Here is a 19,056-nt window from a genome sequence, read left to right as displayed (position 1 = left end):
TTTTTCTCTAAAATTATATGTTATTATACTTTATTGATTAGGGTCGTCTTCTCAACCACCTATGACTCCGACTCCTAGCAGACGTACGCAGTCTCAACTCTTAGAATTAGAGCGCACGTTGCAGTCAATTAACATATTCTGATAACGATCGCCCCTGAAGTGGAGAAGCCTATTTCCCCCCACGTTGTTCACTTCAGCCAGATAATAGGCGTGTGTATGCGAAAGAAATTTTTCGTCCGCTGCCTTAAGTGGGCGGACGTTGGCAGAGAATACATTAAGGTCGTCAAGGGCGACCTCTAGATAACTAAGTCCACTACACATTTATGATTTCATTTGAAACATATCTAAGTTAACCAATCTAATGTGTTGTTTTTGTAATGTGTAGCGGTTTTTTGTGCTTGATTTCAATGATCAAGTAATGAATAAGTTTGTTGAGTATCAGATGCTCACCACCTTTAAAAAGTTCCGGCCGACTATCACAGACACTTCAAAAAGTATACTGACCCCGAGGAGGCTCGTGCCAACCCACCAAACGTATTGGTTGGACATCATGAGGATTGGCACTTTCTCTACGATCACTACATGAGCCATGCATTCTAGGTATTTGTCATGCATAATTATGATTTCAACTTTTAATATGTATAAGAAATAAATATTATAATTCTTTTCATGCAGGAGCAATCACAGACGAACAAGGTTGCTAGACAGAAGCAACCTTACATCATAGCAGCGGGTTAAAGTCGTTTCTACAACGACAGCACGAGCTTGCTAAGAAAAAAGGAGAGTCGATCGATCGTATGGAGTTGTTTCGGGAAACACACGTTCGAGCTGGGACGTTCGTGTCGCAGGCCGTAGAGGATACACATGTAAGTTATCGAACCAACACTTACGCCCTTATTAATTATCCTCTTTCAATATATATTTTTGCGTTACCTAACTTAGTTTTTAAATTTGTTGCAGAATCAAATGCTGGAACTCAAGTCTCAGCCTACCCTAGAGGGTAGTCAGCTACTCTTTGGGATTAGATATTCGATCAGGTATTGAGTAGACAACCAGGCTACTCAAAAGGCCTTGGTTGGAGACCCAAGTCGAAGGCCCGCAAGACGACGAGTGCAAGCAGTTTCATGACGTCATGTTTACAGCCGGCCACAAAAAGAGAGATTCAAATACGAGTTAAACTTGATCAAGCGTTGGAACGGATTGAAGTACAAGATAGAAATTACCAAGTGTTAGCTTCAGAAATGGAACAAATGCGGAAGCTGATACAGGACATGACTCGGGCACAGCAAGGACCACCATATGATCCTTACCTTTGTGGCATGTATATATGTTCCCATTCTTCTTAAGTTTTTGTAATGATAGTATACAGTGATGCTATAGATATATGTACTAAACTTAGCTACTTTTGTATCATTGTAGGACCAGCGATGTAGAATGGCGTGTATGAGTCTTGTTAGGAGACGTATGACTTTGTTTGCGCTTTTTTGTATTATGAATACTAGGTTTTTTTTATTATGAACGCTATTATGTTTTTTAAACTTCTTTGTATTGTTGCCACATGTCCAAGACGACGCGGAGAGGCCGATGTCTTCAAAATGGGTTAGTTTTAAGACAAATTAGGAGTCGCCACCAATCATCTTTTTACTGTGGGATTGGACACCAAAATAGAGTAAACAAATTTTTAAATAAAATAAAAAAAAATGGTCTCCAAAACTAGAATTCAGTTCGGAAGTTAAATGTGTAAGGGGAAGGTGTTAACATCCCTTAACACCCACAAAAATGGTGGCCAAATTCCAAATCTTGAATTGAAAATATTCTTTAATTTCTTAAAAAACTAATGTCTTATTTTACCCCTCATTGCTCCAATATTTGAATTAATGATCTCCTAAAATAAGGGAAAAATATTTCATCAATTAGACTATGTTGAAGAAAATCTTCTTACCTCAAGAAAGTGAACAATTAGTACAATTTCTCAAAATTCGTCGTAGGAATAGCCTTCTAAGAAAGAGATTTTTTATAAAAACATTAATTAAAATCATTTTTCTTGGGATCAAATCTTGGATTGCCAAATACGTGATCCCTCACCTCAAGAATTCTAGAAAATTAGACTCTCAAATTTTCAAAATTTCGTCGTAGGATTTTATTTAAGAAAAACGGTGTAAGTTATTAGAAAAGATTGATTAAGAAACCTTATGAAATCATAGATTAAGTTTTGAATGTTTGAAAAACATAAAAAATTATAATGTTAAAAGAAAAATATCTAAACGATTTAAAAAAAGTGTTTTGTGAAAGATTTTAAAACTTGGAGAATTTTAAATTAGAAGGATTTTAAAACATAGAAAATTTTAATTAGAAAGAGTTGAAAATTTTAAATAGAAAACAAAAAGAGGCGTAATAGAACAATTAGATAAGTAGAAACAAGAGTAAAGAAGCATCATAATAAATTATGCAAACATAAAATAATGTATTGAGATTTTAATAAAAACATATTGGAGATCGATCTCAGACTTCCAAAGAATTGATTTCCTTACCTCAAAAATTCTAAGAAGTTGGACTCCCAAATTTTCTATATTCCATCGTCGGATTTTTTAAAAGAAAAAATAATTTAAAATGTTAACAAACTTAAAAATTATTAGCAATAACATATAATATTGACCACAAAAGAGAAGAAAAAAAATATTAAATGACATATAAATGACAAGAACATATTAAAGAAGCAATAATCAAGATGAGAAAAATATTAAAGAAGCGATAATCAATATAAAAAATACTAATAAAGCAATAATAAATGCGATAAAAAGAAAAAAGGAATTAAATAAATAAAAATGCTAATTATATATAAAAAATGTAAAAAAAACAATATATAGAAAATAAAGCTTAGGAATAAATTAATAAAGAAAAAACATAATAGAAAATAAAAAATAGATAACAACAAAGTATGAAGAAATATGTAATAAAAAAACTATAAAAGAGAAGCTCACAAGATTTAATAATAAGCAAATATTTAATCATTTAATCTTTCTTTTTCTTTCTCTTTTTCTATGGAAGATTGAAGAAAGATAAATAAAATAATTAAAATAGTAAGAATAATGAAAAATAAAGAACTTTGAAGGAAAATAATAAACAAAATAATAAGAAGAGGAGGAGGAAAAAGAAAAAAAAGAAAAGTTGAAATCTCAACACACTAAACTCATTTGTTGTTGAGGTGTGGATCATTGGGACCAAAACCCTACCATACGCCTCCAACTAAGTTAAAGTTTTTTGTGTGTTAGATTCTTGGCATTGTAGAGAGAAAGATAAAGATTTAGGGGTTGCTAGAAGAGAAGATAAAATGGATGTTGTATATCTTTTTTTTTTTTTTTTTTTTTAAGAAGGTGTGAAGGTCAAAAGAAGTAGGGGGTATGGAAATTAGAGATTTAGATGAAGAAGAGAGGATATGAAGATTATAAAAATTTCTAGGGTTCTTTTTTGTGTGGCCTTTTCTTTATGTTGTGTTCACCATGGATGAAGAAGAAGGGATTATTTATAGCAAAAAAATGCTTCTTCAAATAGCTAAAAATTCAAAATGGTTAGTTTTTTTTTTAATTTGAAAATAATACCCACTTTAGCATTCATATCAAAATGGTATTGAGCTTTTAATAACCAAAATCAAATTAAAAAAAGTTACCATATTTGGTATTTATCCACCCATCTTAGTTAACCTAACTAAATGGTTTAGTTACTTTAACCTAACTACCTGCAAAACTTAAAAAGTAGTTAAATAACATTTTTTTTTAGAAAAAGGTAGTTAATCACAAAATTAAAAATAAACCAAATTATGGCAAAAATTAATCTAACGAATAATTGATTTTAAATAATGTCGGACAAAATTAGGTGGCTACACGTATTATGAATATTAAATCTTTTTTTTTTTTTGAATTAGTGTTTGTATTTCGTAATTTATTAATTGATTTTTAATTTGCTTTAATTTAATCCAAAATGAATGTCATTATTTCACAAAAATAGAGAACTTGTTTAAGCAAAATATTTTAGTGAAGAAATTAAAATTACATATTTTAAAAAAATACATATAAAAAAATTCCCAACGCAACATAACGTCAGGAATAGGATGTACACGACACGTCGGAGATTTTTTTCCTGACGCATGTCCAATGTCGGATAAGGAACGTCGGGACAAATAATTCCCGACGCCATGACATGCATTGGCATAAGGGACGTTGGGAGAGTTATTACCGATGCGGTGAGATGCGTCAACAAAATGTGCATCAGGAGAGTTATTCCCGACGCCTTGTTGGTCATGCGTCGGGAATCCTTCTCCCGATACATTTCTTTCGACGTGTATCTCGATGCCGTAAATGACGTCGGGATATCTTTTTCTGATGTTTTTTTGCTTCTTCCGATGTTTCTTTCACTACAAGAAAATGAGCAACAATAGCATCAACAAAACTCTATAGATGATTTTCGATAGCGTTCTCGAAATGCTGTCGTAGCCGATGTTATTGAAAGTCCATGACTTTTCATAGCGTTTTCTCAATGCTATGCAAATAGCTATAATATGTCGCTAACGATAGCACAAATATTATGCTCTAAATGCTTTTTATAACGTGAGGAAAAACGCTATCGAAACGTTTTTATAACAGTTTTTATTGCGTCGAAAAATGGCTATAAACTTTCAATAGCGTTTTCAATAACATTGGAAAAATGCTATAAAATACGTTGTATAGCGTTTTGATTTGCGTTAGAAAAGCGCTATAAAAAGGTTTTACTAGCGTTTTTAATAACATTTCAAAAATGCTATAAAAGATTTTGTGTAGCGTTTTTTGTTACATTTGAAAAGCGTTGTCAAAATCATTCAATAGCTGTTTGGAAAAATGCTATAAACAATTTTTTGTTCCGTTTTATTATGAAGGTTGTCGTCGTAATATAACATACTATGGTCTAATTTACAATCATCAAAATATACAATCATTATTATAACGAAAATATTCAAATTTATAACATACAAAATCATCAACACTAAGTTTCAAAGTCCTTAACTATTAGAACAAGTAAATTGTTAATTCAATTAAAATGACTTCATAACATCAACACTAAGTTCTAAAGTCCCAAAATTTTGAGAGGATAAAAAAAGATGTTCAAATTGTAGCAATTGTTAAATTAACATCAACACTAACTTCATAACATCATATATGTGTTGCTCCACTGTTTTCTTCACACATCAATCACCTAACAAAAAAAATAAAAAGAAATATCATTATCTAATTCTAACAATAAATTATTAGTTGAAGAACTTAATAAATACCTAATTCACAAAGTAAATAAAATTTCTTACATAGTTTGACTTTATCCATTGGCCATGCTACAATAGTGCCCAGAGCATCATCAATAACAATAATGTCGGAGGTAGACCTCCATAAGAAGGAATTTGGTATTTTCACCGTATCAACCCACACACGAACTGCATTGGGGCCAAGAGGTACATGGTGGACAAGAACAGATGGATCATTGAAAGACCATCTACCTTCAGCAATGACTTCTCCTGAACCAATCCAACCTAGTAGCAAGCACTTATAGGGAGTGTTGGTAGTAACACTCTTTTTCAACAATATTATGGTTATAAAATTCTCAAAAAATAATAATTTAAAATAGCAAAGATGATTAGATTTACCGGTGGAGAATTTATGATTGGAGTAGGAGTATGAGTACGAATATGTGCCAATGATGGTACTCTTTTAACAAGATGATTAGAATTGTCATCACTTGTTTTTTCCTATATAAACAACAATGTCAAAATGTGCTACAAACAAAATTTAAGAAGTTTTAAGAGTGTTAAGACAAATTTACCTTGTCCTTTAATAAGGAAGCTACCACACTTTTCAACTCATCTACATCTGAAGTAAGGTTGTCACATTTGTTTTCAAGAGATGTAATGGTTTTATCATTCTGAATTGATGTAGACACCTTCGATAGAGTCACACAAAATCCTAGTCCTTTTACATAGCCTTGATCGGGCCCAAGAACTCTACTAATTGCATCATCAATTATACTACTTGAAGAAGCCACACGATTTTGTTCAATACGCTCCTAACCAAAAATCACATTAAGTATGCAAAAGTCATGGTGGATGTGGGGTGGGTGGAGGGGCATAAGACATTCACAACAAGTCATTTACTTAAAGGAAACAATCTACTACTCAATGGACAGCAACTACTCAATGGCCAGCAAGCTAACAAGAGTTTAAACATAAAAAATGGAAGCAGCAACACTACTCAAAGAAGCCACACAGAATACGCGCCTAACCAAAAATCACATTAACTATGCAAAAGTCATGGTAGATGGGGGGTGGGTGGAGGGGCATAAGACAATCACAACAAGCAAATTACTTAAAGGAAACAATCTACTACTCAATGAACAATAACTACTCAATGGCCAGCAAGCTAACAAGAGATTTAAACATAAAAAATGGCAGCAGCAACACTACTCAAAGAAGCCATACGATTTTCCTCAATACGCGCCTAACCAAAAATCACATTAAGTATGAAAAAGTCATGGTAGATGGGGGGTGGGTGGAGGGGCAAAAGACAGTCACAACAAGCAAATTACTTAAGCGAAAGAATCTACTACTCAATGAACAGCAACTACTCAATGACCAGCAAGCTCACAAGAGTTAAAACATAAAAAATGGCAGCAGCAACACTACTCAAAAAAGCCATACGATTTTCTTCAATACGCGCCTAACCAAAAATCACATTAACTATGCAAAAGTCATAGTAGATGGGGGGTGGGTGGAGGGGCATAAGACAGTCACAACAAGCAAATTACTTAAAGGAAACAATCTACTACTCAATGAACAGCAACTACTCAATGGCCAGCAACTACTCAATAAACAATCTCTCACATACATTTTTCTCAATATGCATGACGTCTAAGTTGTGGCGTAATACAAGTTCCTACATTAGCGTAAAACACGTCAGTGCATTACCTAATGTACAATGGAAGACTAGTCAATTAAACGACATTAGTGACAAAATGTACGTACCTTCCAATATGGTAAGTCAAAAAAGATGGATCGTTTTTTCCATATTCCTTTAAACTTTTTTTGTCTCTTTCGTTTTTTCTTATCAAATTTTCCAAAGAAATTTTGAAAATCTTTAAGTTGGGTATCAATTGCATTCCCATTTGCAATACTAGGAACTTGTCGGTTTTCAACTTTGCCATCAAACCTTGACTTCTTTCTTCTATACGGATGAGATGGAGGCAAAAAGCGTCTATGACCCATATAGACTAATTTCTTACTGTGGTACAACCACAGAGAATGTGTGTGCTTCCCACAAATTGGACAAGTCGTCTTACCCTTCATTGTACACCCAGCAAGATTTCCATAAGCAGGAAAGTCATTGATTGTCCATATAAGCACAGCTCTCAAATTGAAGTTTGATTTGCTAACCACATCGTAAACTTCAACTCCATCCCATAACAATTTCAAGTCATCAATTAATGGTTGCAAAAAAATGTCAATGTCATTGCCAGGCTGTTTAGGACCAAGAATCAGTAAAGTTAGCATTATATTTTCTTTCGACATACATAACTAAGGAGGAAGGTTGTATGTCACAAGCATGACTGGCCAACAACTTTACCGACAACTAAGATTAGAGAATGGGTTGAAACCATCGGTTGCAAGACCGAATCTCAAGTTTCGTGGATCATTCGAAAAGTCGGGCCACTTTGCATCAATTGAGTACCATGAAACAAAATCAACTGGATGACGCATCTTCCCATCACTATTTTTATGGTTCATATGCCATGTTATTAATTCAGCTACATCATGCATTTGAAACATTCGTTTCAATCTTGGAATCAACGGAAAGTATCTTAACACTTTTGTTGGAACACCCCGTTTCATTCTTTTCGTGTGTTTATCCACCTTCCATCGAGAATGCCCACAAATTGGGCATGTCTCTAAATCTTTATTCTTTTTCGTAAACAAGCAACAATCATTTTCACAAGCATGAATCTTTTCATATCCTAGATCAAATACTTTTAAGAACTTTTTTACTTCGTAAGTAGATTTTGGGATAACGTTGTTAGGGGGTAGCATATCGTGCAACAGCTCTAAAAGGCTTGTGAAACTTTTATCGGCCCAATCGTTAGTAGCCTTTATCTTATATAAAGATACGATAGCTGACATTCTTGTATATTTTGTACAATGAGGATACAAGGAAGTGTTTGCATCTACGACCTTTTCATTAACATCATCGTTTACGAATGATTCATCAACCTTTTCGTCGCTCATGAAAGAAGTGCTACAAAAGGGTTAACCATCAAACATACACTCTACTAGCACTTCTTCACCATGATGGTACCAAAACCTATTAAGTAGGATCCATTCCTTTTATAACCAAATGTTCATATACAACATCAAAGGTTTGATGATTCATGTTCCTACATGTCTTGCATGGACACGAAATTTTGTCTATTCCACCCAACATGTTCTCTACTTGTTTCAAAAAGTTCCATGCTCCCCTCAGATATTCATTGGTTGCTCTATTAAAAAGATCCAACTTTGCAATTAATATAACTAAATATATTAATCTATTTTAGTTACTTAAAAAATTGACATTCCCTTACCTGTTCAAATGAACCCAATCTTTTTGAAACATTATATCTTCAAATTATTGCTACAATAATTATGTGAAATGTAATTGAGAACCAACTCTACCCAAGGTGAAATTGAAGCTAAAATTTGCAATGACTAAAATTTGCAAATTGCATGTTAGTACTAAAACATGTCACTGAAACAATCAATCATATGAATGATAACAATATGCAAAACCAATATAGCGGGGTATACGAGAACTAAGAATCATGCTAATGTAACGCCCAACAATTTGGTTTTCCTTTGTTGTTTTGACCATTAATATTAATATTAAGTGTGGTTAATATTATTATTATTATTATTAAACTAAGGTTTTTTTTTTATATATTAATTTTTGAAGTTAGGGGGTGAAATAATCAATTAATGGCTTAACAAATAAATTAATTGCCTTGGAAAGGGTCAAGGGTGGTTTAATTGAGGAGAGAGAAAAGAGGGTTTAGGGATTTCTTTTATTATTTTAATTCTTTTAAAAAAGAGGCATTGGGAAATGTGAGACTCATCATCTCCCCAAAGAAGAAAAAAAAAACCCTAGCCGCCGCCACTCTCCGCCGCCGCCGCACGCCGCCGCACGCCACCGCACGCCACCGCACGCCACCGCCGCCAGCTGCAAAATAACCCTCGGAGCCGGCCGTAGTAGAGCCGAACCACCATCCCAGCCGCGCCGCGTCTGCAAGCCGAATCCGGAGCCGCTCCTCATCCGCGCAGCCGAGCGCCGTATCTGCAGCCAGCCACGCCGCGCCGCGTAGATCCGACGCAGCGCAGCCGGAACTCGCCGAGACAGCCGAAGCCAACGAGCCGCGCGCCTGCAAGTCGAAACCGAGCCGCCGCCGAGCTTCCAGCCGCGTCGGAAAAATCGAGCAAGCCGATCTGTGCAGCCGAAGCTCGCCGCGCCGCGTCCAGCCCTCTCCGCGTGTGAGCCGCGTCCGCGTGGGAAGCCGCGCCGCGCGTTTCCGCGAAGCCGAGCCGCATCTCCTCCCTGTTGCAAGCCGAGCCGCACGCGTAGCCTCCTGTACCGAGCCGAGCCGCGCCTGCGCCAAGCCGAGCCGGTCCCTGTCTTCTTCCAGCCGAGCCGCCAAGACCAAATTGGCTCCATCCACCTAGATTTTGGTAATTTAATCAATTATTTTGGCATTATCCAGTAAGATTCAATATTTTGGGCACTAGATAATTTAATTTGGAATTAAATTAGATCATTTTTTCCTTAAGGGACGTCTTGGACCAAGTAACTGCTGCAGCGGGGGATTTCTTCAGTAGGGGTTTGAGCACTGCAATCTCCTTCTAGGGTAAGTCATTTCGAATGAGTCTTGAACCGTTAATCGTTGGCGACCTAATTACGAATTTTGGCATATTAAACAGTTAAGACCTCGTCGCTTGGGAAGCGTACTGCCTCGCGGTTAGGACTCTACAAGTAAATCTCCAGGTAAGAGATTCTACTACTAGCTTCATGTTTAGAAGTATGAGACCATGTATGCCCCGATTTTTCATGTTAAGGATTAGACTGTACGTTGTCTGAGATAAACGTTAGTATGATGTAAATGACGATATAGTTATGCTATAATCTATTATGTGTGGCAAGAGCTGTTATGGTTACGACGAATGTCGGGACGGAGAGTGTAAAGATGATTTATGTGACATGTTATATGCTGATGCCATGTGTATGTATACTGCAATTAAGGTACCTGTTAGCTAAATCTGTTAGAGTCGTACCTGCATGGGTGTTTTCGGGATCACCACCTATTGAGGACTGTGTGGTCCGACGGGACACCAGTCTAGCATGGATATAGATGTGACTCGAGTGACTCGACGGGGTCCTCGCATCCCGACTGTCCTAGGTGTCCCCCGGGGCACCGAAGACCAGAGTTACGTTCCTACGGGAGCGCATGATTGCACGTGTTCGGGAACGTGCCAAAGATTGGGTACCAGTTATCAGGACTCTAACAGGAAGCTAACAGGCACCTAGTGGGACTAGTAGTGGGTCCCTTACTGAGTATTTTATACTCACTCTCTTCATTTCATGTATTCAGGTAGAGGACGAGGCAGGGGCAAGGGCAAGCTGGCGAGCGACCCGAAGTGAGACCGTGAAGGGCCATAGGGACTACCGCTTCCGCTTATTCTTATTTCAGATTTTCGCATTTGAATTTGAGTACTTTTCATCGCTTACCATCTTTTATGTAGATAGGGCCCGAGTAGGACTTCAGAACGCTTTTACATTTTTGCATGACTACCTTGTTTGAATTTTATAAATGAAATTTCTTAAACCGTATGCGTTTTAAAAATTTTTATGACTTAAACCACTTGTTCTATATTTGGTAATGACTTCGATTCAGTATAAGGAGTTGGGTCGTTACAGTTGGTATCAGAGCACAGTGTTTTAGGTTCTGTAGACTGACCTACGATGTAAGTCATTTTTTGTTTTGGTTTACTTCACCCTATGGCTATACGGTCCTTCGGCACTCTCCAGGTATGTCTAAAGCCTTGCTAATGTTAAGATTACAATTTTTCCTGAATAGTCTAAGACCTAGAAATAAGGTGTTAAGTTCTTGTGGTGAAAAGTTTGTTGGTGAATTTTAGGGAGAATGCCGCCACGTAGGGGTACACGCCGAGGAGGTGGTAGGGGAGGCAGAGGAGCCGGTCGTGGCCAGCCGGAGGCGCCATCTGTTGCACCGGCAGTCGACCCAAACGCACCGGTCACCCAGGCGGACCTCGCCGCGATGGAGCAGCGTTATCAGGACATGCTGCAAGCTGCTTTGGCGCCTTTCCTTGCCGCCCAGCAAAACCAGACCGCCCCTGTTCAGGCCCAGGCCGCCCCCGCTCAGGCCCAGGCCGCCCCTGTTCAGGCCCAGGCCGTCGCTCCTCCAGCCCCTGAGGAAGCTCAACCAGTACCAGTTCAACTGTCGGCCGAGGCGAAACACTTACGGGATTTCAGGAAGTATAATCCTAAGACCTTTGACGGATCTATGGACAACCCCACAAAGGCCCAAATGTGGTTGACGTCCATAGAGACTATTTTCCGGTACATGAAGTGCCCAGAAGACCAGAAGGTGCAGTGTGCAGTCTTCTTCTTGGAGGACAGGGGTACCGCCTGGTGGGAGACCGCTGAGAGAATGCTGGGGGGCGATGTCAGCAAAATAACCTGGGAACAGTTCAAGGAGAACTTCTATGCTAAGTTATTCTCTGCCAATGTGAAGCACGCCAAGCTGCAAGAGTTCCTAAACTTGGAGCAAGGCGACATGAAGGTGGAGCAGTACGACGCCGAGTTCGATATGCTGTCCCGCTTTGCTCCCGACATGGTAAGGGATGAGGCGGCCAGGACGGAGAAATTCGTTAGAGGACTCAGGCTAGACCTTCAGGGCATTGTCAGAGCCCTCCGTCCAGCCACGCATGCTGATGCACTACGTATAGCACTGGATTTGAGCCTGCCTGAGAGAGCCGATTCGTCTAAGGCTGCCGGCAGAGGGTCAGCCTTGGGACAGAAGAGGAAGGTTGAGACGCAGCCTGACGTAGCACCGCAGCGAACACTGAGGTCAGGAGGTGTCTTCCAGAGACACCGACGGGAGCTTGCAGCAGCCGGGAGGACTCTGAGAGTGCTACCCGCTTGTACTACCTGCGGGAGAGTCCACGGAGGTCGTTGCTTAGCTGGAAGTGGAGTCTGCTTCAGATGTAGACAGCCGGGGCACACTGCTGATGTGTGTCCTCGGAAACCCTTTGAGACGACACCGCCCCAGCCTTCTGCGTCCCAGCAGGGGAGAGTTTTCGCCACCACCCTGCAGGAGGCCGAGCGAGCTGGCACAGTGGTGACAGGTACGCTCCCAATTTTGGGGCATTATGCTTTTGTGCTATTTGACTCTGGGTCATCCCACTCGTTTATATCCTCCGTTTTCGTTCAGCATGTGGGTTTGGAGGTAGAGCCTTTGGGTAGTGTTTTGTCGGTTTCTACTCCATCGGGGGAGGTCCTGTTGTCCAAAGAACAAATAAAGGCATGTCGGGTAGAGATAGCGAATCGTATGTTAGACGTGACCTTACTAGTGTTAGACATGCAGGACTTTGACGTGATACTAGGCATGGATTGGCTGTCAGCCAACCATGCAAATATAGACTGTTTTGGCAAGGAAGTTGTCTTTAACCCTCCCTCCGAGGCTAGCTTCAAGTTCAGGGGGGCAGGCATGGTATGTATACCCAAGGTCATCTCAACCATGAAGGCTAGTAAACTACTCAGCCAGGGAACTTGGGGCATCTTGGCAAGCGTAGTGGATGTGAGAGAGCCAGAAGTTTCCCTATCGTCTGAACCAGTGGTGAGAGAGTACCCCGACGTTTTCCCAGACGAATTCCCAGGACTTCCGCCTCCCAGAGAAGTAGACTTCGCCATCGAGTTAGAGCCGGGCACTGCCCCTATCTCGAGGGCCCCTTACAGAATGGCTCCAGCCGAGCTAAAGGAGTTGAAGGTCCAGTTACAGGAGTTGCTGGACAAAGGCTTCATCCGGCCCAGCGTGTCGCCTTGGGGAGCCCCAGTATTGTTCGTGAAGAAGAAGGATGGGTCGATGCGCCTTTGTATTGACTACCAAGAGCTGAACAAGGTGACGGTCAAAAACCGCTACCCCTTGCCCAGGATTGACGACCTGTTCGATCAGTTGCAGGGAGCCACTGTCTTTTCCAAGATCGACCTGCGATCAGGCTATCACCAGTTGAGGATTAGGGACGGTGACATTCCCAAGACGGCCTTTCGATCAAGGTACGGACATTACGAATTCGTTGTGATGTCTTTCGGCTTGACTAACGCTCCTGCAGTATTCATGGATTTGATGAACAGGGTGTTTAAGGACTTTCTAGACTCGTTCGTCATAGTCTTCATTGACGACATCCTCATTTACTCAAAAACTGAGGCGGAGCACGAGAAGCACTTACACCAGGTTTTGGAGACCCTTCGAGCCAACAAGTTGTATGCCAAATTCTCCAAGTGTGAATTCTGGTTAAGGAAGGTGACGTTTCTTGGCCACGTGGTTTCCAGTGAGGGAGTTTCAGTAGATCCCGCAAAGATTGAAGCGGTGACCAACTGGACTCGACCGTCCATGGTTAGTGAAATTCGAAGTTTTCTGGGCTTGGCAGGTTACTACAGGAGGTTCGTGGAAGACTTCTCACGTATAGCCAGCCCGTTGACCCAGTTGACCAGAAAGGGAACCCCTTTTGTCTGGAGCCCAGCCTGCGAGAGGAGCTTTCAGGAGCTCAAACAGAAGCTAGTGACTGCACCGGTCCTGACAGTGCCCGATGGTTCGGGAAACTTTGTAATCTATAGTGACGCCTCCAAGAAGGGACTGGGCTGTGTCCTGATGCAGCAAGGTAAGGTAGTTGCTTATGCCTCCCGCCAGTTGAAGATCCATGAGCAGAACTACCCTACCCATGACTTGGAGTTGGCAGCTGTAGTCTTTGCACTGAAGATATGGAGGCACTATCTGTACGGCGAGAAGATTCAGATTTACACCGACCATAAGAGCCTGAAGTACTTCTTCACTCAGAAGGAGTTGAACATGAGGCAGAGGAGGTGGCTCGAGTTGGTGAAAGACTACGACTGCGAGATCCTATACCACCCAGGCAAAGCGAATGTAGTGGCTGACGCGCTGAGTAGGAAAGTGGCACATTCAGCAGCGCTAATCACCAAGCAGACCCCCTTACTCAGGGATTTTGAGAGAGCCGAGATTGCAGTCTCAGTAGGTGAGGTTACCGCACAGTTGGCTCAGTTGGCAGTTCAGCCAACCTTGAGGCAAAAGATCATTGCTGCTCAGCTGAATGACCCCTACTTGGCAGAGAAGCGTCGTGTGGTAGAGACAGAGCAAGGTGAAGACTTCTCCATATCCTCTGACGATGGCCTTATGTTTGAGGGACGCCTGTGTGTGCCGGAAGACAGCGCAGTTAAGACGGAGCTTTTGACTGAGGCTCACAGTTCCCCGTTTACCATGCATCCTGGGAGTACGAAGATGTACCAGGACTTAAGGAGTGTCTATTGGTGGAGGGGCATGAAGAGGGATGTGGCAGAATTTGTCAGTAGATGCTTGGTGTGCCAGCAGGTGAAGGCACCTAGGCAGCATCCAGCAGGGTTGTTGCAACCCTTGAATGTGCCAGGGTGGAAGTGGGAGAGTGTGTCGATGGATTTTATTACGAGACTGCCCAAGACCCTAAGGGGCTACACGGTGATCTGGGTTGTGGTCGACAGACTCACGAAGTCGGCCCATTTCGTGCCAGGGAAATCCACTTACACTGCCAGTAAGTGGGGGCAGCTATATATGACAGAGATTGTGAGACTACATGGAGTACCCGTATCCATCATTTCAGACAGAGACGCCCGTTTCACATCGAAGTTCTGGAAAGGACTTCAACTCGCATTAGGTACGAGGTTGGACTTCAGCACGGCATTCCACCCTCAGACTGATGGTCTGACAGAGAGATTGAACCAGATTTTGGAAGACATGCTGCGAGCCTGCGTACTAGAGTTTTCAGGAAGTTGGGACTCCCATCTGCATCTGATGGAGTTTGCCTACAACAACAGCTACCAGGCTACCATCGGTATGGCACCGTTCGAGGCTCTGTATGGCAAGTGCTGTAGATCCCCTGTCTGCTGGGGCGAGGTTGGAGAGCAGAGGATGCTAGGCCCCGAGTTAGTGCAGACGACCAACGCAGCCATACAGAAGATCCGAGCTCGTATGCTGACAGCCCAGAGTAGACAGAAGAGTTACGCTGATGTACGACGTAAGGACCTCGAGTTTGAAGTGGGAGATATGGTCTTTCTGAAGGTTGCACCCATGAAGGGTGTTCTGAGGTTCGCGAAGAAGGGGAAGCTGAGTCCACGCTTCGTAGGGCCGTTCGAGATATTGGAGCGGATTGGCCCCGTGGCTTACCGCTTGGCGCTACCCCCATCTTTTGCTGCAGTGCACGACGTATTCCATATCTCCATGCTGAGGAAATATGTCGCAGACCCAACACATGTGGTGGACTTCGAGCCACTGCAGATTAGCGAGAACTTGAGCTACGAGGAGCAGCCTGTCGAGGTCCTGGCAAGGGAGGTCAAGAAGCTTCGCAGTCGAGAAATTCCACTGGTCAAAATCCTTTGGCAGAACCATGGAGTGGAAGAGGCTACGTGGGAAAAAGAAGAGGACATGAGAGCCCAGCACCCCGAGCTGTTCGAGAATTAGAACTTTCGAGGACGAAAGTTTTTGTAGGAGGGAAGATTGTAACGCCCAACAATTTGGTTTTCCTTTGTTGTTTTGACCATTAATATTAATATTAAGTGTGGTTAATATTATTATTATTATTATTAAACTAAGGTTTTTTTTTATATATTAATTTTTGAAGTTAGGGGGTGAAATAATCAATTAATGGCTTAACAAATAAATTAATTGCCTTGGAAAGGGTCAAGGGTGGTTTAATTGAGGAGAGAGAAAAGAGGGTTTAGGGATTTCTTTTATTATTTTAATTCTTTTAAAAAAGAGGCATTGGGAAATGTGAGACTCATCATCTCCCCAAAGAAGAAAAAAAAAAACCCTAGCCGCCGCCACTCTCCGCCGCCGCCGCACGCCGCCGCACGCCACCGCACGCCACCGCACGCCACCGCCGCCAGCTGCAAAATAACCCTCGGAGCCGGCCGTAGTAGAGCCGAACCACCATCCCAGCCGCGCCGCGTCTGCAAGCCGAATCCGGAGCCGCTCCTCATCCGCGCAGCCGAGCGCCGTATCTGCAGCCAGCCACGCCGCGCCGCGTAGATCCGACGCAGCGCAGCCGGAACTCGCCGAGACAGCCGAAGCCAACCAGCCGCGCGCCTGCAAGTCGAAACCGAGCCGCCGCCGAGCTTCCAGCCGCGTCGGAAAAATCGAGCAAGCCGATCTGTGCAGCCGAAGCTCGCCGCGCCGCGTCCAGCCCTCTCCGCGTGTGAGCCGCGTCCGCGTGGGAAGCCGCGCCGCGCGTTTCCGCGAAGCCGAGCCGCATCTCCTCCCTGTTGCAAGCCGAGCCGCACGCGTAGCCTCCTGTACCGAGCCGAGCCGCGCCTGCGCCAAGCCGAGCCGGTCCCTGTCTTCTTCCAGCCGAGCCGCCAAGACCAAATTGGCTCCATCCACCTAGATTTTGGTAATTTAATCAATTATTTTGGCATTATCCAGTAAGATTCAATATTTTGGGCACTAGATAATTTAATTTGGAATTAAATTAGATCATTTTTTCCTTAAGGGACGTCTTGGACCAAGTAACTGCTGCAGCGGGGGATTTCTTCAGTAGGGGTTTGAGCACTGCAATCTCCTTCTAGGGTAAGTCATTTCGAATGAGTCTTGAACCGTTAATCGTTGGCGACCTAATTACGAATTTTGGCATATTAAACAGTTAAGACCTCGTCGCTTGGGAAGCGTACTGCCTCGCGGTTAGGACTCTACAAGTAAATCTCCAGGTAAGAGATTCTACTACTAGCTTCATGTTTAGAAGTATGAGACCATGTATGCCCCGATTTTTCATGTTAAGGATTAGACTGTACGTTGTCTGAGATAAACGTTAGTATGATGTAAATGACGATATAGTTATGCTATAATCTATTATGTGTGGCAAGAGCTGTTATGGTTACGACGAATGTCGGGACGGAGAGTGTAAAGATGATTTATGTGACATGTTATATGCTGATGCCATGTGTATGTATACTGCAATTAGGGTACCTGTTAGCTAAATCTGTTAGAGTCGTACCTGCATGGGTGTCCTTCGGGATCACCACCTATTGAGGACTGTGTGGTCCGACGGGACACCAGTCTAGCATGGATATAGATGTGACTCGAGTGACTCGACGGGGTCCTCGCATCCCGACTGTCCTAGGTGTCCCCCGGGGCACCGAAGACCAGAGTTACGTTCCTACGGGAGCGCATGATTGCACGTGTTCGGGAACGTGCCAGAGATTGGGTACCAGTTATCAGGACTCTAACAGGAAGCTAACAGGCACCTAGTGGGACTAGTAGTGGGTCCCTTATTGAGTATTTTATACTCACTCTCTTCATTTCATGTATTCAGGTAGAGGACGAGGCAAGGGCAAGGGCAAGCTGGCGAGCGACCCGAAGTGAGACCGTGAAGGGCCATAGGGACTACCGCTTCCGCTTATTCTTATTTCAGATTTTCGCATTTGAATTTGAGTACTTTTCATCACTTACCATCTTTTATGTAGATAGGGCCCGAGTAGGACTTCAGAACGCTTTTACATTTTTGCATGACTACCTTGTTTGAATTTTATAAATGAAATTTCTTAAACCGTATGCGTTTTAAAAATTTTTATGACTTAAACCACTTGTTCTATATTTGGTAATGACTTCGATTCAGTATAAGGAGTTGGGTCGTTACAGCTAAGGTCACCATAATCAATGTCAGCTGCATAACTAGGATTTTCTAATAAGAAAGTTACATACCACTTGTAACCTTTTAATAGAGAAAATCTAAAAGGTGAAAAATGATAGGCAGTAGCATACTTCATGGATATAATCATCACAGAAAGGTTTGCTGTCATCATAAGTTTAGATGAATTGGTTAAGGTTGGATCTTTGCCTTCTAATTTACTTAACTTTAGGTCGCGGGGGGAAGGCGGAGCTTAGTTAACATAATAATAAATGATAAATGCAACGAAGCCTCCACATTTCAATTGTATGATATATCCAGTTTAAACATAAACACTTGTGACTTTGCTTTTGGAACCACTCAGAAAACCTCATACAAGTGAAGACGATTGTTCTCGTTTATATATTTATGACCACTCTCTTCTTCCTAGTCAATGTGGGACTTCGTTTGCACCAAACAACAAAAGTGATTGATTATCGTTATCCCACTGTTTTGAAAATACTTTGTCAACTAAATTACAAAAGATAATTATCTAACTTTTCCCTCCTTCTTTCATATGATGTACTCATATTCTTTCAAACTTGCAACATTACTTTTAACTTTTAACCATGTATAAACATTTCAAAACTACTTTTAAAGTAGAAATTCACTACAATGTTAAACAAAAATTAAAACTCAAAGTACAATCATATCATTTTAGGTCATCGTTACCCTCAATTGAAGTCTCGACTTTTTTATAAAACTAGATTTAGAGATTTAAAATAAGTGAGAAAAGGAAAAATAGAAGCATTGATATTGGCCCATAGGATGGGTTACTGTAACGACCCAACTCCTTATACTGAATCGAAGTCATTACTAAATATAGAACAAGTGGTTTAAGTCATAAAATTTATTAAAAACGCGTAACGTTTAAGAAATTTTATTTATGAAAATTCAAACAAGGTAGTTATGCAAAAAAAGGTGATGCATTCTAATGTCCTACTCGGGCCCTGTCTACATAAAAAGATGATAAGTAATGAAAAGTACTCAAACTCAATTACGAAAGTCTAAAATAAGGA

At 41.4% G+C, this 19,056-nt stretch overlaps 1 long non-coding RNA gene across 1 annotated transcript in view; it reads left to right on the top strand.

Annotated features, from left to right (window-relative positions):
• Positions 1-11,473, top strand: part of LOC127146549 (uncharacterized) — a 61,283-nt gene extending 49,810 nt beyond the window's left edge. Inside the window, exon 3 of the long non-coding RNA XR_007818020.1 lies at positions 11,228-11,473. This is a non-coding gene — a long non-coding RNA (uncharacterized LOC127146549). The remainder of the gene's footprint in view (positions 1-11,227) is intronic.
• The last annotated feature ends 7,583 nt before the right edge of the window (positions 11,474-19,056 follow it).

The sequence above is a fragment of the Cucumis melo genome, chromosome 2, assembly GCF_025177605.1.
Source record: "Cucumis melo cultivar AY chromosome 2, USDA_Cmelo_AY_1.0, whole genome shotgun sequence".
Classification (NCBI taxonomy): domain Eukaryota; kingdom Viridiplantae; phylum Streptophyta; class Magnoliopsida; order Cucurbitales; family Cucurbitaceae; genus Cucumis; species Cucumis melo.
This window is presented reverse-complemented; position numbering and strand designations above follow the sequence as displayed.